Source organism: Protopterus annectens, chromosome 5.part0, assembly GCF_019279795.1.
Source record: "Protopterus annectens isolate FY-2018-M chromosome 5.part0, PAN1.0, whole genome shotgun sequence".
Lineage (NCBI taxonomy): Eukaryota > Metazoa > Chordata > Ceratodontiformes > Protopteridae > Protopterus > Protopterus annectens.
In genome coordinates this window covers 897147527-897172612 of record NC_056735.1, presented here as the reverse complement: position 1 = coordinate 897172612, position 25086 = coordinate 897147527, and positions in this window count along the sequence as shown.

The following is a 25086-nucleotide window of genomic DNA, read 5'->3' as shown; positions in this document are numbered from 1 at the left end:
CTGGACCTTGAACACACAGGCATTTTGTACCTTTGGGTGGGGATTGTCCTGCTATGATACTGTGTGGGGGTTGTAAAGTGCTGCTGTAACATTACTTACTGCTAAAATGGCTGGTTCTGTTATCATAGTCATGTAATGCAATTCCACAACAACTGCTGGTAAAGTTCCACAGAACAGGTTTTGTGTTATGGCATTCCTATCTTTCCTTTACATTCACTCATTCTGATGCATGATATATATATTTCAGCAACAACCTGCAGTATATCTACTGTGGCTTAGTGGTACTTCATGCAATCTAGTGTGTACAAGTTCTGGGGTTTGAGACTGACAGTGGTGTTTTATTTTGCTGCTGAGCAGAGCAAGGGCCCTCACATGCAGGGTGACTAAGGCACTTTTAAGCAGTTGTAAGCGGGTTTGTGTGGGTTTGCGCGACACTTAGCAATACTTAGCTAAGCGCACACTCGCGCAAGCCCGCTAACTACTGCTTAAAAGTGCTTACTCCCACTAACCCCTGTGCTCATTTCTTTGAAAGAAAAGAAAATGGGGAGATAGGACAGTGGTGAAAAAGGGGCACAAAGATGGAAAGACAGTAAGGAAAACAGCTAGGGATGTGCAGGACGGGTGTAGGGAAGGTCCATAGCTGCCCATTTCTTTAACAGCAACAGCCTTCCATATACTAGTAATTTGGAGGGAAATTTGAAACCTTCCACCCCTGAGAGAGGGGTGAGGACAATGAAGTATGTTGTACTGCCAATTAAATTTCAGTTTATGTATCCAGCAGTCATGTGTGCCAAATGGGCAACTATGTATGGGGTGTAATTTTTTTGTGGGAGCAAATTGCCCATTTTTTTTCAGTTGAGAGTGGAATGTGGGGTAGGGGAAGTAGGTATATTTTGGGAGGTAGTTTGGGGAGGTAAACAGACAAGACAAACAAGACACATACAGGGGTGGAATATGACACATGGGGTGGGTGAACACCATTGACGGGGAAGGATATTTGGAATTCGCAAGCCCATGAGCCCACAGATGGCAACAGTGGAACTGAGATCCTCACCCATGGGCAGTCACCACTGCACCTTCACAGCCCAGAGGGTGGCTGTGCTGGGGGCTGTGTAGGAGGGGCAGGCTCACCCATGAGTCACGCCACTCTTGCCTCAAGCCGGCATAGAGGGTCAGCGACTGAATGCTCAATCTCCCTACGCACCACAGCCCGGACCATTTGGAGGATGATAGGTGGCCCTCCTCCGGCCACACTTGCATGGGGGGATGAGCCCCATCCCCTGCTGTGCTTCCACCAGAAGGTGGCACAGGGCCAATGGAGGAGGAGGTCCCGGGCTGGGCACCAGACCTGCTGGTGCCAGGTGCCATCGCCAGCTGAGGTGGGACAGTTGGGTCCACTGGGACCTGCCTTCCCATACGTTCTATGTTTAGGAAGATTTAATGACAATATGGGTTAGTAATAGCCAACAGCATTCCAAATTAGTTGTAACAGCATGCAGTAATATTCCCATTAACCCAACACACCAGAGTTCCAACAGTTGAACAGCAAGCATAACACATGCATATATAGAACAACAGTGGACATTCCAACAGCATGCAGGATTGATTAGTGGCAACAGGCCACCAAGATTGTGGTATTTGAAAAGGCCACATGCATAAAAGTAAATGCAGATATTTATAAACCAATAGGACATATGTCCCAACAAATGTTTTGAGATTAGACATACCCATTGAGGTGTGGAATTGCATTGTTTATGCACATACAGTAGGGTGTAAAATATACCTCCATTACCAACTTATATGTACTTATAGTTTACACTACATTCCTATTGACTGCAGGTATATATCCTCTACATGTCTTATTACACTAGGCAATGTCCGTTAAATTGTGAAATGGGTTTTGCTAGTTTCTTATATACCTGACCTGTATCTAACATACAAACTGTCCAGGATGCAGATCTTACTGCTACGTATTTATATATTTTATTTATATATCTACACATCTGGATGTGTAAGGTGACATTATCAGTTATATTTTAACAGGCCCCTACATTTCTAGCAGCACAGTGACATTTCTGGGGAACACAATAACAAGCTACTCATGTGCCAGATTTACCTATACATGCCAGCCATGAACCAACAGTTGAGGACTGTATATATGCTTAACAGCTACTGGCACTCCCTTCATCCACTTTCTATGGGCCTACCCAAGTGTGGGTTGACAGCACTTAATACAGCAGTACTATTTCTATTATGCAAGAGTACAACAACATTTCAAAGAAAGTGACACGGACACACTCCAGGAATTAAATCTTTATTAATTACATTACACACTTTTCTAGAGGCTTATTATACCTTTATTAATGGGTTACAACACTCTTTTTCAGGCTCTCTCACTTATTTTATATAAAAGTACATGCAGAGATGTTATTCAAGACTTATTATACCTTTATTATTGGGCTACAGCACTTATTTGATATAACAATGCATGCAGAATAATTACTAACCTGCCTGGTGGCCCATCCTTAGCAGCCTATCTGCATAGACTTGCTGATTCGTAGCACAGACACCTGCAGCTGTGAAGTAAATGAAGTAATATTGAGACATACCTATCCATAATATAAACTATGATAGCAATTCTTACATAATTCATTCCATTGCTACCTACTCAGTAGTGGGGCATTTTCCTTCCCACGGGCCTCCTGTATCCACTGGTTCAGTCGGTCCTCCTTGTGTCTCTTCAGGTCTGAGTAGTGGTGTCTGACCTGCTCACCAGTCCGAGGGACACCTGTGGCAATGGTGAGATCATGTGCGAGATGGTTCCAGGCTTCTGCTTTGTATTCAGTGCCCTGGAACTGGCCCTGCATGAGTCTGGCATCATGATTATGGACGAGGAGCCAAACCATCACTTTTGACTCCTCAATGCCCCACTGTTGTGCTCAGAAGTGAGAGCCCTCTCCAACATCAGCCATGCTGCCTGCAGATGGGAGCTACAACCAGTTATGGCAAGTATTCCCACCTATGGAGCTTAAATATGCCTCATTTCCCACACTTATTTGTGATTGGCCAGTTTTGAAAATTCTCAGCTAAAATCACACCTGCTTAGCACTGGGTAAACTTTCATTAATATGTATATGTGTGTTGACAGTACATGTATATCAAAAACTGTCATGGCTTAGTGGTTCAGTACTGTGCACCATTTCCGAGTTCGAGGCCTGTCATTGCTTTTTATTTTACTACTGGCCAGACCGGCTAGGGGCTGTGGCTGTGTTTAACTGACTTTGCTCAACTTTGCCCAACATTACTCTACGTTGCTCGACATTGCTCAATGTTGCTTGACATTGCCCGACGTTGCCCGACATTGTGCTAGTTAGCGCTGTGCACAGCTCCACGCAAACATGTTTTATTTGCGCCAGTTGATGCGATGCACAGCTCCGCGCAAAGCCATTGCGCTAGTTAAGGCAGTGCTAAGCTATGAGCATTTATACTTAAATGTGCTTAATACTGGTAAACTTTGCTTAGCAGTGCTTCACATTGCTTTAGATATGTTATTTATACATTCATCAGTATGCATAACCAATTCACCTTCTTATATATATATATAAAATATTGTTCACTACTACATAGGCCATTTCAATGCGTTTTACTAAAATTTAAATGATAAATGTCAGGAATTATTTTTCTATACTAGTTTCCTACAGAAAATAGAAAGGGGAGTGGTGGGACTTGATCTGGAAATGCCTCCTCTTTGTGCGAAGGCTCTACCACTACGCTATTTGGCTTAATTTGCATATACGTTTCTTTTTATCCTCTTCGATTTCTAAACTGCTAACTGTAGCTAAGCAATAGGCAAACCCGCGCAAATACAGGCAGCTATATTGGGAATAATAAAAAAAAAGGAAAGTTTTACATTTTAGAATTGTACAGGGATTTAGAATTTGGGGGAGTGGAGTGTTGGGTATGTACACATTTGAGCGGACTCGCTCATTTCAGTTGACATTTGCAGATAGAGGGACTTGCAGGGGCATGGATTTTTGGACTGCTTGGCAGTCTGACGCGCCCCCTGCACTCGTGCATGCTCTGTGTTAGCCTTAGAGTTGAGTCAGCGAACCCTCATGAATATGCATGCCGCGCTGACGTCATCCTCTTAGGCTGCAGTTTCCGATTAAGACTTATTTAGTCTTACACAGAGGATTAGTGAATCCTGGCCGTAATGTTCTCTAAACAGTGGAGGGAAGATTGCCTCCAAATGATTGTTTAGAAAGACTAGTTATGAACAGAAGTCTAGAATGGCAAGCTGATTGATAGGAAGAGTATTGGCTAATTTTGTGTTTTTAAATCTTTTTTTTATTTATTTTACAAAAATAAAAATAGGGGACAGAAAAAATAAAAGAGAGTTTAGGAGTACCTGTCAGATATTTTGAATAGCTTCTAATATCTGTCAGAATATTTATGTCTAGTTATTAAACTAGGCCTTTTGTATAATCTATGCTGTTGATATGATATTCATTGTGGGATGTTTAGTAGTGTTCAGGTGACGTAAGGTGCCTTAATTTAGTAGTTATTATAGAATATGCATTTTTTTTTTGTCAAGATGGATAACAGAACACTAAGAACATTCCCATTCACTCCAGTGTGTGTGTGTGTGTGTGTGTGTGTGGGGGGGGGGGTATGTTGTGCACTTTCTCCAAAACATTTTGTGGCAGTTACATACAAGATGTAGTGATTTAAAAAAAAATTCCAAGGACATAGCTGTCAGCAGGACAGGATATATTAATCGAGGGGATCGCTTTAAATTAATTCCTGACTACATGTAGGGTCCGTCGTATAATCTTCAAATAGATTGTTCTTGGATGTAACAGTATAATGCATCGCAAACAGGACAAATGCCAGAAAAGTTATTAGCACAAAGCTGTTGCAGCAATGTGTTTGCATATGTTTTTCAGAAGACTAAGATGTTTGCCAGCATTATTTATTTGCCATGATCTTCAGTTACCTTTCCTTTCACAGGACCAGTTTTGGAATTGAAATGCAGCAGTCTTTAAATTTGTCACACATAGTTTGATTTGCCCAGGGCAAGCTATCTTATCTATGGCACACACAAACGCTTTCTCCTAGACTACAGTATTTAGTTAGATGGCCGATCAAGAGATATCAAAGGGGGAGGGAGGGAGGGGAGTCAAAGATAAATTAAGGTGTTTATTTCACTGACATCTAAAATGAATCTTGAGTAAATTCTGGATTCTTTCTGGTCTGAGGGGACATGTTGGATGACTCTTCTAGCAGTTATTTTTGATTTCTTGAACTGCTGGTTCCCTCTGACTGGGTAGAACATCAGGGATCCTTTTGAACTTTTTTGGGAAGGTTGTGAAAGGGAAATGAGTGTGTCTGTGTATACACACACACACGCGCACACACACACACACACACACACACACACACACACGTACATACACACACACACACACACACACACACTTTACATGCTCTTCTTCTGCATCCTTTTTAGAGAGAAGAATGATAAACTCCATATAGAGGCAGAGAGCCTCAGCCTGTGTGTCTTTGTGTCTGCAGATTTTTTCAGACTATCCAGATTTTTGCATACCATTTCTGGTCTGTTTTATTGTGGTTTTCTGGCAAATTAGTAGCAAATCATTAAAGATTGAAGTTAGAAAATGACAGACATATGAGTTTCAGATTTCATACCCTTCAGAAAATGCATACTAATGCAAGACCTACTATTTTATTAACTTTCTGTTTGAAAGAGCAATATTTAAAAATTGTCCTTATTTTTGAGACATTTGTCCCACTTATTTATGGATTTGTCCAGATTTCTTGCTCTAAGGTTGAGAGTATAACAAATGTGTCAGGGCCATCACCGTCAGCCAGAGACATTTCAAACTGTGACAGTGACATACGTGTTTTACCCCACTCCCCCATGTAGTGACTTTGGATGTGTCCAAGCAAGGCAAGGAGCAGTTATGCAGTGAAGTGTGCAGACAGAATATCTCCCAATCCAAGGTAGAAACAAGTACAGTGGTTTTTCATCTGTCCTTGATTTTGCAGAATGTTCTGGTTTTCTGTCATAGTTTTATACTGTGTTATGCTTCTTATTCAGAAAATGCATGTTAGCTGCATGTTACTTGGTACTTTTATAAAGCTGAATATAAATTATAATTATGACAAACTCAGTAAGCAGAATAAAAACTAGAATGAACAGCAGATGCAGGGTGGTATCCAATGAGACGGAGCCTGAATAATGAAAAAATTCTTTACTCAATCCAATGATCAAAATGAAGTACAAATACACATAAAGTCACAGTTTAAAAATGATAAAACAACAAGTTAAGCGCTTTCATCAATACTCAGACTTCTTCAGAACAGTGAATTGCTGGCTGATAACTCCTTAAATACACACCCAGTCAATTAGTAAAATATTACCCCACATCATTTCCTTTCAATTAAGAAACATCACAGGAAGTGTAAGGTAGTAGTGAATACTCCCCTGTTTGCAAGTACACAAAAAGTCAACTAACCAAATGTTAAATCAATAGTGTCACATGTAAAGAATGTTATAAGGCAAAAATACCAATGACAATATAAATAAATCATAACATAAATAACTGTTTAAGTTTCAAAAGTGGTGCTATAGAAATTCTATCATTAAGACCTGGAGGGAGTATGCATTCAGTCTGATCTGCCACTTTAACTCAATGTACTCCAAATATTCCTCAACAGGTCCGCCCCTTTGTCCCAAATCAACTTGTTCAAGAATAAAAAAAACTAAAACTGTGATTACTTTGGTCATTAATATGCCTAAATAAAGCATTCTTCATATTTTTCTGCTTGATGTCATATAAATGTTGGCAGACTCTAAGTCTAAAAGCATTTTTTGTTTTCCCCACATAATAACCTTGGCAGTTTTTACATACTGCAATATAAACAACCCCTTAGTATAGCAAAACATTTTCTTTTTATTAGTAATGGATCCAAAATTCTTAAGATTAAATTTGTCTGTATCCATCATGAAAGGGCACTGGGGACATCAACCACATTTATACGTGCCACCTCTAGTGAGATTAGGTTTGTCTTTTTCAAGTAGTCCTTTTATTGATGTACTCTTTTTATAAACTATAGTGGGTCTCTTACCTATCTTGTCCAAGACCCCAATGTCATTATCAAAAACCTTCCAATATTTATGTATTATGTATTTGATTTCTTCAAAATCTGCAGAATATGTGAGTGTCAGTGCATGTGTAAAATAGTATTATTGTGCCTCACATTGTTGTGGCCATCCCTATTGCCCAATAGGGCTCTAAAGTGTCCACTGGTCCTCTTATTTATAACTTCCTGAATGATGTTTGATAGAAAAGGCTCTGGATAACCTCTTCTCTGAAACATACTGGACAAATTGTCACATTCCTTGGTAAAGTCATAAATGTCAGACACCATCCTGGCCAATCTAACACATTTGCCCTTGACCAGGGCCTTCTTCTGGTGCAAAGGATGTGCACTAGTAAAATGTAATAATGTGTTAGAATAGGTTGGTTTCCTATATAGTTGGGAAATAAAACAGTTGTTCACATAATCTTTCTTTATGGTGATGTCCAAATAATGAATATAATCTAGATCCTTGACCCTAGTAAATCTCAAAAAACTGGTGGTACTGTTCATGTACAAAAAGAACCTATTCAAATCTTGTTCTGATTGATTCCAAAACAGGACAATATCATCAAGGTATCGCCCATACAATACCCATGAAGTCCTGAATTCAGAGTTAAAGATGTATTGATCTTCCCAATGTGCTAAGACAATGTTGGCGAAGATTGGTGCACAACATGCACCCATGGCAACTCCAAGCCTTTGTTTAAATAAATGTTCTTCAAATGTAATGAAATTATTTTCCAAAACCATCTCCATACAAGTATGGATGGTCAAGATGGTGTCATGATTCAATGACGAATTACTGCATAGAAACTCATAGAACCAGTCCAGACCTATATCATGTGGTATAACTGAAAACAGGTCACAGACGTCAATAGTCACCAGGATGAGGTTACTGTCATACATATTCTGATTGACTTTACCAAGGAAGTCCCATGAGTCCTTAATTATAGTAGTCCGATTATCAAGGACCCCCTTAGTCATACTGTCAATGTATTTTGCTATACTAAATGTTTTGGAGGCTTTAGCATCTACAATGGGTCTTAAAGGTGGACTGTTTATTGATTTGTGAATTTTTGGTATTCCAAATATGGTGGGAATCCTGGGATGTTTGGTTAAAATGTAGTTGTGTGTGTCTAATGTGATTTGTCCATTCAGTAAAAGTTGCTCCAATTCTAAGTCAATGTTACGATATGCTATGTTTAATTCATTTCGTGAGGTCTCAGTGTACACTTCACTATATAGTATGTCAAACATTCTACTATTGTAATCATCAGTGTTCATAATAACCAGACCCCCACCCTTGTCCGGTTTCATAAGTCTTATATTAGTCTGATGTAAAATTTCACTCAAAATACCCTTCTCCTCTATTTGTAAATTGTCTATGGGTGAGTCATTATGCCTATAACCCAATCGTGTTCTAATGTCGTTTTCACATAGAACCTCAAATATTTGTACCAAAGGGTGATTGGGAGGTTGAAAGGTACTTGGTCTTCTAAGGTTTGAGCCACAAGTAAAATTACTATCAGGAAAAAATAAAGCTAGATTTAATTTCCTTGTAAATAGTTTTAACTGCACCATAACATCTACTATGTTGCCCTTGCTAGTAGGCACAAAATTCATACCTTTGGATAGAAAATCGGCCCATTCCCTAGTGACAGTAAGACCACTGTAATTATAAATACTGAAGTCACCCAAATCATTAGTCACAATTGAAAGAATCACATTCTCAGTCTCAGTATGTGATGGGCTGCTTATCTCCGGTAGTTGTTCCACCCCCTCCGTGGTGCAGATCGAGGACTGTAATAATTCGACCTCATCTGTCTTTGGTTGATTAGCCTCTCCGATCTCCTGAGGGGGGCTTGTTCTAAAGGGATTTCCTCTCCTTCCTTATCATCTTGTGTCTCACAAGCTTGCCCTAACGTATAAGTACTGTGATTACCAGTCATTTGATTAAATTGCCCTCTTGGGGGGTCTGGATAAGCCACACCCTTGTCATAATCCATTTTGTCCCTACATAACTTCCTTTCCTTTCTCCCTTTTAAATCACTGAGTTCGTTATAGACAGTATCAAACACAGCATTAAAAACATTTTTCTTAGATTCAAACAATAAGTCATTTTTAATGTTGACATCTACCTGATTAATTTCTCTTAACAATAGTGCCATTTTCTTATTGTTATCCACAATAAGAATACATAACAATTCACAGCCTTGCCTGTTAAAAAATCCCAAAAGTTCTTTGTAAAGATGTGAATCCTTTTCCAACCCGGTTGGATATTTTCACATATGTAGTCCTTTAGGGACTTGCTCCCTCTTAATACATTCAGTTAGGTACTCATTTTCTAACTGAATTTTCTTATATTTGAATAACAAAGTTTTAAACATGTAGATTTGTTGATCTAGTGTACCCAGGTCAGAATTCACATTCTCGTTCCTACAATGTTCTACCAAACATCATTCAGGAAGTTATAAATAAGAGGACCAGTGGACACTTTAGAGCCCTATTGGGCAATAGGGATGGCCACAACAATGTGAGGCACAATAATACTATTTTACACATGCACTGACACTCACATATTCTGCAGATTTTGAAGAAATCAAATACATAATACATAAATATTGGAAGGTTTTTGATAATGACATTGGGGTCTTGGACAAGATAGGTAAGAGACCCACTATAGTTTATAAAAAGAGTACATCAATAAAAGGACTACTTGAAAAAGGCAAACCTAATCTCACTAGAGGTGGCACGTATAAATGTGGTCGATGTCCCCAGTGCCCTTTCATGATGGATACAGACAAATTTAATCTTAAGAATTTTGGATCCATTACTAATAAAAAGAAAATGTTTTGCTATACTAAGGGGTTGTTTATATTGCAGTATGTAAAACTGCCAAGGTTATTATGTGGGGAAAACAAAAAATGCTTTTAGACTTAGAGTCTACCAACATTTATATGACATCAAGCAGAAAAATATGAAGAATGCTTTATTTAGGCATATTAATGACCAAAGTAATCACAGTTTTAGTTTTTTTATTCTTGAACAAGTTGATTTGGGACAAAGGGGCGGACCTGTTGAGGAATATTTGGAGTACATTGAGTTAAAGTGGCAGATCAGACTGAATGCATACTCCCCTCCAGGTCTTAATGATAGAATTTCTATAGCACCACTTTTGAAACTTAAACAGTTATTTATGTTATGATTTATTAATATTGTCACTGGTATTTTTTGCCTTATAACATTCTTTACATGTGACACACTTGATTTAACATTTGGTTAGCTGACTTTTTGTGTACTTGCAAACAGGGGGAGTATTCACTACTACCTTACACTTCCTGTGATGTTTCTTAATTGAAAGGAAATGATGTGGGGTAATATTTTACTAATTGACTGGGTGTGTATTTAAGGAGTTATCAGCCAGCAATTCACTGTTCTGAAGAAGACTGAGTATTGACGAAAGCGCTTAACTTGTTGTTTTATCATTTTTAAACTGTGACTTTATGTCTATTTGTACTTCATTTTGATCATTGGATTGAGTAAAGAATTTTTTCATTATTCAGGCTCCGTCTCGTTGGATACCACCCTGCATCTGCTGTTCATTCCATAAATTATAATTAGATCTACAGTGCAAGGAGATTAGGAGAAGTGTAGTGGCTTAAGACTGAGTGCTGCTTGTTTCTTTTATACTTGATTTTGACTGGCATGGCATTGCAGTAATGTATTTAAAAAGTAATTTATTTTTTCATGCCTGCACAACCCTCTCATGTAGCCAATGCATTGAAATATGTTTTCCTTCTACACTTCGTTTTGTTTTCATTGGACTCTCATAATGACGGTTTGGCACCCAGGACAGCGTATTTAATTAAAGTCCCAGCTTTTGCTGATTTTAGCATAACTCCACCCCTTTCTAGTTGGCTATACCACTTCCCATTGGCCCCATCCATTCAGCTGTCTCCTGCAGCACCCTTTGATTTGAAGTCACCAGCTGCCACTGCCATAAGGCAAAACAACTTACCCAATACACTAGTCATAGGTGACTCATTAGTAAGGCACACTGATGTCCCACTCACTAGGTTGAATATGGAGAAAGTTACGGTCAGCTGCCATTCAGGTGTCAGGATCCGCCACATAATGCATGCACTTAGGTCACTCCACAACAGGTACAGATATGACTCTGTCATTGTCCATGTTGGTGTGAATGACCTGAGACATTCACCCTGGACTACATGAAAAAAGACATAGAGGAGCTCTCTGATCTTGTAGCCCAGGCAAGTATGACCTTAGCTCTGAGTAGCATCCTGCCATCACCCAGAATTATACCACAGTACAAGCAGAAAATGATTGACTTCAACAATTGGCTAAGTTTCTGTGTTATTCTAAGTGGATCCAGTATCTGTCTGCCTGGGAAGACATGTTCGACAGACCTCGATGCTTCACCAGAGATGACCTGCACCTGTCACACCAGGGATTCCGGACACTGGCCAAGGCTCTTGCCACCCTTATAGTGCCTTTTTTAGACAATGTCCTACATTATTAAAATTACCACTGCAATAGCTACAAGCAAATGAAATCTGAGGCTTATGCTACTCAATGCTAGAAGTCTAAATCTCAAAATGCACTCACTCGAAGCACTCCTTAAAATGGAGAACATCAATATCTGTGCAGTGACTGAGACCTGGTTCAAGGCTCCGGAGAGCACCCCAACACTACCAGGTTATAATTCATACCACACCTTTTAGCCCCTAGACCTGGACAGAAGAACTAAAGGTAATAGTGTCTCCAGATTCATAAAGAATATGTACACTGCCAGACTAGTAGCCCAACATAATGCATCACAGATACTTCGGGTACAACTAACACTGGGTAAAACTGCAATCCAGGTTGTAGCCTGCTATAGATTCCCCCACCATGTCCCAGGACTCCCACTCCACATTCCTAAACACACTGGTAAATATTAGGGTACAATCCAATACCCTTATACTGGGAGACTTTAACTACCCCTACATTAACTGGGAAAATTACTCGTGTACCAACACACTTGCTCAATGTTTTCTGGAATTCATTAATTCCAATGCCCTGGACCAAATCATTCTTACCCCCACCAGGGATAGAAACATCCTTGACTTACTCATTACTAACATGGGTGACCATTGCTCTACAGCAGTAATCAACTCCTCCCTGGTCAGATCTGACCACAGGCTAATCACCATGGATATCCACATTCCAACCTCACCCCCTAAAGGAAACCACTATAAAAAAACTTCTCCAAAGTGAAGTTCTGACTTCTAAAAACAGAGGTGGCTAACTTCATGACACACATGCAAATGAAAAATATGTGCATGACTGTTGAATCATACACCAATGCACTGTATGAACACTTACACAAGTGCATGGAACTGCCATACCAAACAGAACCAAGATGCTCTCCTCCAAAAAAAGGAAGCCAATCTCGTGGTTCCCCACCATAAACAAACTCTATAACAGAAGGAAAAAACTGTTGCAGTAAAGAGTGAAGTCCCAAGTCTGGAAAAACTCCTTTGTTAGCCTCAGCAAAAAACTGAGATCCATCATTAAATCCTCTAAAGCTAGCTATGAAAAGAAAATTGCTGCAGATTCTAAAGACAGCCACAAGGAATGCTATAGTTATGTTAGGAATCTACATGGCAATACTCAGATCTGCAGCACGATGGCAATGCATATACAGACCCAACTGATATTGCCAACATATTGGCTGACAGGTTCAGTGCGAACATTACCCCCTTTTCACCCCCTAAAGGGCCTATCACAATACCTGAGGAATGTGAAGTCCCTATTTTCATGGCTACACAGGTAAAAACCACACTGTCCAAAGTCCAAAGCCAAGAATGCAGCTTCCATGGGGCCTGATAATATCCCTGGCTGTGTTCTACATGAATTGCAAAGTGAACTGGCACCACACCTGAGTAGCCTGTTTAATCACAGCCTCATTTCAAGCTTTGTTCCCACCAGTTGGCACACTACTATGGTCATCTCACTCCACAAAGGGAGAGTGACTACAGACCCTGGGAACTTCCACCCCATTAGCCTGATGAGTCTGATATGTAAGGCTATGGACCACATCATTATGGACCTTATAAATAAGGACATAGGGAATTTCCAAACTCTGCACCCCATGCAGTATGGGTTTGTGAAAGGTAGATCATGCCTGCTCAAACTGATAGACTTCTTCAAGTCTGCCACCAGAGCTGTGAATGAGGGCAGGATAGTTCACACAGCCTACCTAGATCTTGCCAAGGCCTTCAACACCATCCCTCACTCAGGAATCAGATAGACTCACTAAACCAGGCATAAACCCCTATGTAATAAGATGAGTTGCTAAATGGCTCACTGATAGAACTCACACTGTGAAAGTAGTGGACTCCAAATCTGAGTACCAACCAGTTACAAGTGCTGTCCCACAGGGATCGGTCCTAGGTCCTCTCCTGTTTGGCATCTACTTTTCTGAAGTTGAACCAACACAAAGGGACTCTGGCTGACCAAGTTTGCAGATGATTGCAAACTGGGAGTCATTACTGATTCTCCAACTGATGTAGACTTTCTACAAAAAGGCCTCACTGACACCAATGACTGGTGCCAGAACCATGGCCTTAAGTTCAATGCCAAAAAAGTGCATTGTCATTCCCTTTGGGAAAAATTTGGTGCCCATGAACTACCACATAGGTGTGTGGCCACTAAACACCGAAGATGTGACAAGAGACATGGGGACACGAGCAACCTCTCCTTTGATAACCACACTCCCACTGTAGTTAGAAAGTCCTTCTATGTGGCACATCTCATTACAAAAGGTTTCTCATCCAGGAAGAAAGAGGTCATAATCCCTCTCTACTCGTCCCTCATTAGACCTATTATAGAATACAACATCCCATTTCGTATGTTGCTCACTAGACACCTACAACAACTGGAAAGGCCACAAAAATACCTCACTAAGAGGATCTTAAGCCTTAGACACATGCACTATATGGGCAGACTCAAAAAACTCCAGCTATACTCTGTCTCTTATTGCCTGCTTAGAGGTGATCTCTGCTTGAACTACAAAGCCATGTCTGACCCAAAGCTGCTAGATATACTACACCTAAAGCAATCCCAATCCCTCCGTGCCACACGCTTCAGGGACCTTAACTTCATTACCACAATAAACAGAACATGCTGGAGGGACAGGTTCCTAACCCAGAGACTTCCCATACTCTGGAACAAACTTCCTTTTCACATCAAGTAGAGCACTTCACTGGCCCTCTTTAAGAGAAATCTTGACAAGTGGGTGGGCAATAGGAAGTTCACCCCAGGGATCAATTCAGTGGCCTTGCTTGAAAGGGGCACTGGGAGCCAACTTTGGGTGGCATGATGCCAGGTAATCTTCTTGGGCTAGGCTTATATAGGCTCCAGGGCTATTAGCCTAGTACACACCTATGAACCTATGAATAAATCTCTGAAGGGTTATGTGTCCAAACTTGTCTTTTAGTCAGCTCAACTAGAGCTGCTTGATAGTTTGGGTGTATGGAAGGTATCTTGAAGCTGTGAAAGCTGGCTGGCCACAGTATCCTTTGCAGGATGTAACCCATATAGCTAAGACTACTGTAGTAATGATCAATATGATGAACATCTACGTTTATCTATGACCATATTCTTTTAATTGGTGATGCTCAGAGTAACACCACCCATGCCAGCCCTTCAGACCTGCTCAAGTGGTGTACACCAAGCCTGCTCAGATCTTTGCTGTTACCAACTCAGGCCAAGGCCTCATACCCTTCTGCTCCTACCAGAAGCTCTATGCAAGGCAATTTAGTTCATAAGGTCCTAACCAGTATGCCCCACTGGCCCTAATATTAGGCTTATGAAGACTAAGGTGGAATACAATGTAGATGAGGCTGCAATGCGACCATCCACTGGCATGATGATAATTAAATTTAAATATTGAATAAATAAAAAACAAAAGCATTTCAATGTACCCCGTTGTTGTCATAAAAATCCTTGCCAGGATTTGATAAATCAGGATGCTCTTTTAAATGAGTAATAGTAGTTTAATAGATCTGGCAATACAATTATTAATGTTTCTAATGGGTAATACCTTTGCTGCTATTTTTACGGCCACACACCAGAAAAGTCTTGGCAAAATGGAAGACAATTTTGTATGCCTCAACCTCAGTGCCATTAAGTCCAATGACATTCTTGCCAACAATATCATCTTAGGTATATTGACTAAGTCATTGCCGTCAAGGTGGAGGATTACTGCATGTGGTATGTGGGGATCTGCTGTTATCTGTTCCCAAATGTCTCAAAACTGAAACCTGGGCAGCCTAGGAAAAACAAGCTAAGACACTGACCAGGATGTTGGAGACAAATAAAGGTTTGAACTATTGTCATGGATTGGTGCTGTCTGGGGTTGCTCTCCGAATGAAAGAGAGACCTATGATCGGCATGACCTTTCTACCTGTGAAATTAAAATAGGCATTTTATTTCTTAATATAAGTTTAAAAAGTGTCAGATGACCATCTTCCTGTCATTTATAAAACTTGTATTGAATGGCATTCTTGAGCTAAGTGTGATAAAGAAAAACCTGCTGGGGAAATTGCTTGACTTGATAATGCTTTGTGGTGCATTACAGTCACATCTCTGGGCATAAATAAGTGGACTGAAGGAAACATACAAAACACTTGAGAAGCTGAAACATCTGATGACAGTCTAGATAGCTCCTTGATTCAGTACACTGGACAATGCTAGTCTACACCTTATTTGACTTAATAAACGTATTGGCCTCTGTTCAGCTGATCAGGTTTTTGGTATGTTCATCCAAATGGTGACACAATCCTTGCCTAAGATTATATCCCACATGACAGAGATTGAATAAGTTCACTAAGCCTGAAATTGCCTGTATATAAACAGGAAAACAAGGTATACTACACCACAAAGGTGTGGAAATCCTTTTAAGAAGCCATCAGTCCTGATATTATGGAACTTAAATGGGATTTAACATAGGGTTTTCTTGGATCCAAAACTGTACCTTTGACATTGCCGCTTTGATAGCTTTGGAAGCTACCCAGTGATTGGTAATGTTCAGGAAGGTCAAGGGATCTTGTTAGCCATACTGTTGTCACTAGATGGATATGAAGTATTTTGACTGTTTCATTTAATAGGTGACCTTGAAGCAAAAATTGGACTAAAGTTTCTATGGACCAGCATCTCTCCTGGATAGATAGGCCAGGGAAAATTTCCTTAAAACAATATAATTAATGTGGACTAGGATTTCTTGGGGCTCAATGCCCAAGAACTGCACATGATGTTTGAATGACACTATTGTCCCTTCAGCCAAATCTCTGGAGGTACTGGTGTGGCAGACTGCAGTGCTTTTGGAGCCAGTTTTTTTTTTTTTTTTAAATCTGGAAGTCTGAGAGTGTGACAGACTGTCAGTAATTTCTTCGAGCTTCCCTGGAATGTATTTAGCTAAGAAAGTTAAATTAATTTTACACTCAGCTAAACCAATAGCTTCAAAACTAAGTGCACTCATTTAGACTGGGAATACCTCTTCAAAAGAGCATCGACCATAGCCTAATCATCAGCGAAAAGATAACCTTACTTTTAGTGAGATACTCATTCCAAACCTATGTAGTCACTGAAATTGGTAAGCTATCTAAAAAGGTTATGTCCCACTTCCTGTCCTCTGACCAAGATGGAGGCAGTGCTGCAGAAAACCACCTTCCTTGAAAGTATCCTCCCATATCTAATCTGACTGCTGCATCAGTAAACAATTGCAGGGATTCAGATATCACCCAGGGTTTCTGCCAGACACCCCACTGAAATCTGACAAAAAGGTGTTTCATAATCTAAGATCTTCCTTAATTCTGGCCATAACCTGTTTCCAGTTATGCTTGACTTTCCCTCACCTTAGCAAATTTGAAACAGCCCTAATAAATGTCCTGCTGACTGATATTGCTTAGTCCATGCTGATTCCTGATTTTCTTCTCTTTCACAAAACCCTCAGCTATAGATTTCAGATGAAGTAACTTGTTTTTGTGGCAGCGTGAAGGTCACCACCAGCACATCAATCTCTAAGGCCAGAAATGTGATAAGTTGGTAGGGCCTTTCTACTTTGTCACTGGCTAAAGGGACACCCAAGTCATGGTATAAAAAGATGAATAGTTCTGTACCATATTTGGCACCCTCTTCCCCTTCACCCATTATGAAATAATTATTAAAGTAATGAGTGTTTGCTTGTTTTGGAGTTCTGCATTGGCAGAACCAATGAAGTGCTATTCTAAATATTTCAAAAACAGCACAGGCAATGGAACATACCATAGACATATCCTTGCCAAAATAGTATTTCCCTTTGAATCAAAAATCCAAAAGGGACCATTTTTGTTCTTTGATTAGAAATAGTCTAAAGGCAGAATGAATATCCAGTTTGCCAAACCAGAGATCAGATAATTCTCTGATAAAATGAGTTGCTTGATCTAGAGACATATAATGCACTTAAGTTTCTTCTTTAACAATGTAATCATCGACAGATGTGCTGACTGGGTAAGATAAATTATGAATAAGATGGAATTCCCCTTATTTCTTGTTTGAGACCAACCCAAGAGGACATTGTAAAACATTCCGAAAATAGATACTCAAAACGGCCTCCCAAATACCTGTGGAACAGAGTGTGTGTGCTGTATCTTTAAGAAGCATATCAAGGACTGAAAGTGCATACATAAGTGCTATACTCAGTGCCATTTTGAAAGCGCAGCCAGAAAGTGAGCATGTATGAATGAATGTAGCTAGTTTGTATATAAGTACCAAAGTTAAAGTTAATAAGCTTTAATTGTGATGTGTTTGTACATAATAAAGCTGCTTAAACAGAACCCACAATGACTCATCTAATTACATCCTGACTCGACAAGTGACATGGCATCAGAAGTGGGATTTTATAGACTGATATTCAAAGCTACAAGATGCAGAGATTAATAGTGAAGGTAAACTAAGAGAAATGAGCACAAAAAGGGCCAGAAAAAAACAAAGGTAATGAAAATGTGCACGAACAGTTTATTTAATAAAAAAGATAAAATGGAGCATTACATGGGCACAAACTGCATTATTAAAAAGGGAGAGGCTCAAAATGTTTATTAATTAAACAAAATGTTTAAGATATTTGATAAAATGATTATTAGAAAAGCAAAACAAGTATGTTTAAATCAAAATGGGCATGTTTAGAGTAAAACGAGCACAATAAAAGTACAATGGGCATGAAAAGAGATTAAACGAGCAAAATGAATATGATAAGGGCAAAAAGGGCACATTAAGCATAAATGAAGCAAGGCAAACTGCATGTTTTTTGGCAATGTGCTGTGTTTTATCATAACTATGACTTTGTGTTGTACCGAGGGCATAACTAGAGTCATTCAAAGTATCACAAACTGTGTAAAATTGCTTACAGTGTGTGCTTATTACTGTGCATGTGTTTCAAAGAGTTTATTTGTGTGCAAAGTGTAACTATTTCATGAAGTACAGTCAAAGAATAGACATTTCAAAAAGTTTCTTGTGCTGAGTGTGTCTATTTGCAAATCTCCGCCATTAAAAGAGTGTTTCTTGCACTGTAAAGAATTATCTAGCAAGATACTGCCATTTTGGGGAAAGTGTCGGTGTGTTATGTACTGTTTATTCACAAAGTGCAGTTCCTTCAAAATATTTCTTACTCTGAGCTTCTTCTGCCTGTTCATTTGCACAGTGCAGTTATTTGAAATGTTTCTTACACTGATAGGAGGTGATTTCTTGCAGTAGACCTATTTTGAGAGTATTACAGTGCCTGAGAGACTTATTTCACAAAGTTCAGTTATTCAGAGGCTTGTTGTGCTATTGGGCAAAGTTACAAACACTGGCATAAATTTCTGGCTTATGTTTATGTGTATGTGATCGTGCATATTTGTAAAACCCTTCACTGACGTGTTAATATGGCAGACGGCTTTTGAAAGCACTCACCACTTGTATTTGATCAGAATATTGCAGAGAATTAGAGAATATTTCAGCTAGAGTATGATATTTTTATACAAATTGCTTATTTTGACAAAGATGCATGCACCAGGGCATTTATTTTGTTCAATCTAGCTGGGTCATAGGCCATTGAAAGAGAGAGTTCATTTGTGTATGCACCAGCAGTATATGAGGGAGAAGGTGGAAATCATCATATTGTTGCACAGGGCAAATCAAGGGAAGACCCAGAGTGTTTGAAGTGCAAATTCAGGGAAATGTGCAACCACTAGACAAATATTACATTAGAGAGACACTCATTTTATACAAGAGATCAGAAACCAGGGGAAACTTTTGCAGCTTATATTCCTGACCTGAGAAACAAAGCTAAAATATGTTGGTTTGGTGAATTAAAAGATGATAATAATTAATAAAGGACAGGCTTGTGTGTGGTATTAATAGTGCTGCTGTGAGAAAGATTTTGCTTCAGTGGTGCAGAGGTTAGCATTGTCACCACACAGCAAGAGGTTCTCCAGTTCGATTATTGGCTGGAGCGCCTTCTGTGTCGAGTCTGCATGTCCTCCCCATGGTCAAGTGACATCTAAAGACAGGCAGGCAGGTGTGTGCATGAATGGGTGTGTGCATGAATGGGTGTGCCTTCTTTGAAGGTTGAGCATTGGGCTGGCAACTTGGCACCATAAAAATCCACTGCCAATCATTAGTGGACCGGAGCTCCACTGTGGCGACCCCTAACCGGGAAAAGCCGAAAGACATTAACAGTGATTTAATGTTGAGTAAAGCCATTGAGATTTGTCAAATCCATGAAGTTACAGAAAAACACACAAGTATGCTTGCAAGTGGCAAGAGCATGGTTTCAGCAGGCTGCAGAGCAAATGCAGATATCATGCAACATGTGGCAAACAAAAGCAGGCCTAAGCACATGGCAGCCACAGCCCTTGTTGGTTCACCAGGGAAATCACATAATTTTCAAGCAAGTTCTAAGAAAGGAGCATGCTCAGTGCAGTAAGATCATGAGTCAGAAAAACTCAAATCCAGCTTTATTGTTAACTATTACAATTGTGGTGCTAATCTTGAGTCTAAAAGAGAGAAATGCTTAGCATGTGGTCAGCAATGCCACAAGTGTAAAAAATGGAACCATTTTCAAAAATTTTGCAAATCAAGTAAACCCCACACAGTTATAAAGAAGGGTCACTCAAAAAAGCAAATTGATCAGGTAGACTGCAACTCCACTTTCTATGTAGATGATGTATAAGTAATTGGTGACAGATTGATGCAGTGAATCTCTTGGTGAAGAACAAAGTGTTTTGTACTGCCTAGATCAATGGTAAATCCACCGAGCTCAAAGTAGACACTGGTTCAAAGTGTAATGTTATATCAGCAGACACATTTGCTAAGGTGAGAACTAATGAACCACTCAATGTGGCTAGTAGTGCAAAACGGGTTGCTTATGGAGGTGAAGAAATTCAAACCGAAGGCTCAGTAGTACTTTCATGTTATTCTATGTAGTTTGAAGACCTGTGCAGTCATTATTGGGTCTCAGAGACAGTTTGAGAATGAATCTGCTTTCTTTTACCAAAAAGTTCATCATGTAAGTGAATATCCTGGTTCCAGTTTTTCTGAAGCCATTTTCTCAGAGTATGCTGATGTTTTCGATGAAAAGTTTGATACATTTCCAGTTGTGTATTCTATAAAGTTAGACCCAGAGGTCAGGCCATTAATCAGGCCAGCAAGAAAAGTTCCAATAGCTATGCAGGATGAAGTCAAAGCTCAGTTGGATAAAATGGTGCAGAAAGGTGTAATTTGTCCAGTTACAGAACAAACTGAATAGGTCTTGTCCATGGTAGCTGCTCACAAAAAAGGTCAGATGAAATCAGAATATGTATTGACCCAAGAGATTTGAACAAAGCATTGAAGAGACCATATCATCCAATGCATACAGTCAAAGAGGTCATAGCTCTAATACCAAATGCCATTGTTTTCTGTCTTGGATGCAAAAAGTTAATTTTGGCAAGTGATGCTTAACCACAAATCCTCATTACTAACCACTTTCGGTACTCCGTTTAGCAGATATAGATTCCTGAGGATGCCACTTGGAATAAATTCTGCAACTGAAGTATTTTTTCAGATTATCCTTGTGCCATAATAGTAAATGATTTATTAGTTGGAGGAAATGAATGATAGAAACCTTAAGAGAGTTCTAGACAGAGCATGTGATATGAACTTAAAACTCAGTCATCTGAAGTGTAAATTAAGACTACCAGAAGTTACATAGGTAGGTCATTCATTTACCAACACTGGATTAAGACCAGAACCATCCAAGCAGCTATTCTTGAGATGTCAGCACCATATAATATTCAAACAAGCCACTCTGGTGGACCCCTAGTATAAACTAGCTATATAACAACAGAAAGAAACTAATGTCCAATAGCAAGAGGGAACTGGCTAAGCAGAAGAAGAAATCCCTCTCCAGCTTAAACAAACAAATTAGAGTGTCAGTCCGCCAAAGCTAAGAATAATCACAAGGCATTCTTTAACTACATACAAAAATCGAAAAGAGAATACGCAACCATGTGCTGAACTGGTTATGGATGGCATCACCCATATTCAAGTGGAGGTAATAGCCAACACGATAACTGACAGATTTGGAGTAAACTTCACCCCCTTGTCCCCTCCTATCATCCCCCAAGATATATTTACCACCATTCCTCAGCCTATTATCTCAAGAGAGCAGGTCATTTCAGCAGTCTTCAAGGCCAAAAACATGACATCAATGGGGCCAGACAACATCCCAGGTTGCTTTTTAAACAACTTAAATCATGACCTAGCAGACCCATTTGGATTCCTGTTTAACCACAACCTGTAAACTGGCTATGTTCTGGTTTAATGCAGGACAGCAACAGTAATCTATCTGCACAAAAAGGGACCATCAACCAACCCTGGGAATTATAGGCTTATAAGCTTGACTTGTCTCATCTGCAAGGCCATGGAAAAAAATCATTACAAACCTTATTAACACTGCAAAATATCATTCTGTGGCTTTGGAGCATAGTTTCTTCTTTTTGCAGTGTTACTTTTTGCTGCTGTGCTTGGCTACTTGGTTAACACCTTATTAACAAGGACATAGGTAATCTCCAAACTCTGGAACCAACCCAGTTTGGATTTGTTAAAGATAGATCATGCCTGTTAAACATGGCTGACTTCTCTGAGAAAGTCATCAAGGATTAGACAAGGGAAAGACAGTGCATACCACCTATCTTGACCTAGCCAAGGCATTTGACACAATACCCCAACTCAGGTATTATAGAGATGCTGGGCCACTTACTGTTCGGAATTAATTTCTCAGAAGTCCAGACAAACTTGCACGACCTGTGGCTGACCATGTTTGTTAATGATTGCAAATTGGGAACAATCATTGAGTCCACCAGTGATGTTAATATACTGCAGACAGGGTTAATGCAGACAAATGATTGGTGCCAAAGCTGACTTTCAGGAAAATAGGGAAGCTTTGCCAGGTCACTTAAATATCAATACTTAAAATTCTAGTAACGTAAAGTTATGATGAAATGATAACCTGACACATTTTAATGAAGCACTGATTATGAAAAGTAACAGGCAGAAATCAGGAAATATTCTGCTATTTTTTTCCATACAATATCCTGACTTCTCACAGTAACAGCTCTTTCTTATCCATAATCTGGTTCCTTCTAAAATGAATGCATGTAGATAAGGCCTAGGCTAAAAATTGTATTTATTTATTTATTTGTTTGTCATCTGTTAACCGAGTTAGTCCAACTGAGCCAGTGGCCCGTTTTCAGTGGAGACCTGAGGAGAAAAGCTTCAATTTACAATAGAATATACACAATTTGTGAAACATTACAACAAAATTGATATAGAGTACAGGAAGTACACATTTTGGACAGACTAGAATGAAAAGTATATTACAGGCTTAAAAAACACATGTTTTGTAGTAATTACAGGCAGAACTACAAATGAGTACACACAATTGAGGATGCACTTAAGAAATAGGTTGGTGTTGTGTAGGAAGATGTAGTATGTAGGTGAGAGACAAATATTGTTGGCATAGCTGCTGTCTTCATGGTGCCAGAAATTACTGTAAGAAGGGGATTGTGAGTCATAAGATTCAGAAAAGAGTCAATGAACACAGCTTAGATAACAAAGAGGTATAAGTGAGGACGTAAAGGAAGATTAAGTAGGATCTCGGCAATGACAGGTACTGGCATTTAGGAGGAACGTTTTGAGTTCAGATTTAAAAAGATTTGTGCTAGTAGTGGTTTGGATGTTAGGGGGAGCTTGTTCCAAGCCTGGGGCACACTGCTTTTGTAAAGACGTTTGCCAATATTTTTGTTGGGTTTCTGGTGTCAGGTACATGCTGGTCTGAGCTGTGGAGAGTACAGGAGGGGTGTAAAGGGATATCAGGGAGGAGAGAGAGGGATATCCTAAGGTATGCGTGAGTTGCCACTGGGAGAGAAGCAGGTGTTGGTGGAAATCCAGACAGTGAAGTTGTTTTAAAGCAAGGCAGTGGTGTGATTTGTAAGGTTGGTTACTGGCAAATCTTGCAAGATTGTGACAGAGTTTAGCTAGAAGGGTGGATTGAAGATGAATAGGGATAGGAAAGGCTTATAGTACACAAGGAAGGATGAAACCCTGAGCTAGAGTTTGTTTGGAGTCGGGATAGGTATGTTTTATGCCTGTATGGTAAGCCGAGTTTCTAATTTGTCTTTTTGATACAGTGTTGTATATGGGTATCAAATTTCAGTTGGGCTTCAATTATAATGCCGAGGACCTTTGTATGTGGGTCAGCTTGAATAATGGTGTTATCAAGAGAAGAAATGGTGAAGGTGGTTTTGAGGTGAGAGAGGGATTTGGGAAGAAAGACTAGGAGATTGGTTTTCTTGGGGTTAAGTATCAATCGGTTGTCAGCAATTTTTCTATGGGAAACTACCTTACATTTCATTTGGCTGTATATTCCTAGCCTGGAATCAAACTATCTAAAGATGCAATTTTTTTTTTACAAGTCAGTGCTCTAACTTACAGCTTTTGGTTGCAGCACTTCACTTTGTTGTGTTTTTTTTTTCTGAATCTGGTCTACCATTCTGTTTCCTACTTCTTCAGTATTTGAGTGGATGAAGCCTGGAGCTGTAGTTGCCATTTGCTGAGGAATGCATCCACTTAAATATAAATAAATATATATAATAAACAAACACACATATCACTTAAATTTATAAATCTATTTAGATAGTTTTTTTGAATGGCTGTTACATTGAATGTAAGTTTTGTTATTCAATGTATTTCCAGCATTCTATAGATAGCAAGTAGGCTTGCCAGAACTGATGAGGTGGTAATGTTTACTGAGTGGTAATAAAAATATAGTTATTGTTTGTATGGTTAGTTGAAACGTATTGTGGTTTCAGTATTACAATATACGTTGCTATTAGTTTTGATAGAATTTCATGGTTTAGTTTGGAATTATGTTTGCATTTATGTGATGGCTACAGCAGTTTGATGCATGTTTGTTAGGTATGTGTAGTATATTTTTAGAATGTGTGAAAATTCTGTTTTAATTTTAGTGTGCTATTTACTGATTTAGCTGTGTGTGATATGTTGTATTTATGTGTGCATTTGAAACTGGTGCTTTGCAGTGATGTCTTATTGGTACTTTTTAAATTGTTGGTGGTATGATACATGGCTTCTGGTTAACAATGACTGATTTTAGTCACGTGTCTGATAGTGGATTTTGTGATATGGTTATTTTTGCTCCTGGTGATATTAACAAATGATACCTGGTTGTGCCTTTTCAACGGGGACTATTTATATATTAAAAGGGAAAGTTAACGAAAAAGTTTAATGGGCAAGCAAGTATAAGTAAAATGAAAATTATTGTAGTAGATGTGTTACTCT